This window comes from Belonocnema kinseyi, chromosome 10 (assembly GCF_010883055.1).
Source record: "Belonocnema kinseyi isolate 2016_QV_RU_SX_M_011 chromosome 10, B_treatae_v1, whole genome shotgun sequence".
Lineage (NCBI taxonomy): Eukaryota > Metazoa > Arthropoda > Insecta > Hymenoptera > Cynipidae > Belonocnema > Belonocnema kinseyi.
The window spans coordinates 100,082,831-100,084,288 of NC_046666.1; the positions used below are offsets into that span (position 1 = coordinate 100,082,831).

The 1,458-nt window shown below is 32.0% G+C and overlaps 1 protein-coding gene across 1 annotated transcript in view; it reads left to right on the top strand.

Moving 5' to 3' along the window:
* Positions 1–1,458, top strand: part of LOC117181292 — an 89,993-nt gene that overhangs the window by 1,831 nt on the left and 86,704 nt on the right. The window lies entirely within an intron of this gene.

Below are 1,458 nucleotides of genomic sequence, written 5' to 3' on the forward strand. Positions count from 1 at the left end.
CAATACGCCAATTAGCACAAATGGTAAGTTCCGACAGTGCCTACAAGTGTGCCTACTGGCCGCGAGATGGCAATACCGGTTTCATATGTATACACCTGGTATAAATAGAATCGCCGAAGTGCTCCGACCGGCAATCGTGCATCTTCGAGTTTTCAAATTCAGAAGAGGAGAAATGGGTTGCGCGCGCAATTCAGTCATTTACAGCGTCTCCTACTATATTCACACGGACATAGCCCTGTCATAGTATTGGACCGCATCTCGTTTCAGATCTGGGATCACTGCGCTGGTGTGATACAGGCAGTGATCCCAGATCTGAATCGAGACGTGGTCCAATACTATGACACGTCTATGTCCGTGTGAATGTGGTAGGAGACGATATAAATGTCTGGGTTGCGCGCGCAACCCGTTTCTCCTCTTCTGAATTTGAAAACTCGAAGGCACACTATTGCCGGTCGGAACACTTCGGCGGTTCTATTTATATCTCTATCTGCTTTGAAATAAAATGAAGAGATTGGGATTTTAATATTTCCAGATTTCGATGCTGGGCTGGCGATTCTCATGATTTGAATACTTCGCGCGCCTCTTTAATGCGAGTATTTCGAGGTTACGTTATAATTATGTTATATTATAATAGTCTTATTTAAATCTTGATCCGCATTTGAAAGAAATTAAAGAAATTGGTGATTTTGGAATTCATCTCGTTTGGATAAAAACTAAATTATTTGATTGAAAAATTAATTATTTTGTTAAAAATGTAACTATTTTGTAAAAAAGTCCTCTTTTATCTAGTTGAAAATTTAACTATTTGGTTGAAAGTTTAACTCTTTCATTGAAAACTCATATTTTTCGCTTAAAAAATTCAACTTTTTGCGGATAATTCGTCTTTTAGACTTTAAAATTAAATAATTTCGTTGAAAATTCATGTATTTTGTTTGAAATTTGTCTTTTTTTGTAGATCATTAATTTTCTAGGTCGAAAATTCATGTTATTGGTTGACAATTCAACTACTTTCTTGAAAATAAATTTTTTCCGTTAAAAATGATTTATCTTTATCTGAAAATGTAACTATTATAGGATTGATTAAAAATTAATCGTATATATTGGGTAAGTTTGATCATCGTTTTTTTTTATAGAACATTAATCTTCTTGGTCAAAAATGCACCTTTTCCCTTGAAAATTTAACAATTTTGTTAAAAATTCGTTTTTTTCCTTGTTCAATTCAATTTTTTATCACAGCTTTTATCTGTAAATTGAACTATTCCATTTTTGGTAAAAATGTATCCTGTAAATTGTATTAGTTAAAACACCAATTATTTGTTAGAAAATTAATTCATTTGTTTTCGATTATGATTGAACTATTATTTCAGTCTAAAAGTTTTTATTTTTAACCCATTCAATTTGAAATTTTTTAATTAAAAAAAGAAAATTTCGTTAATTATCAGCAATATTTGACCGTTC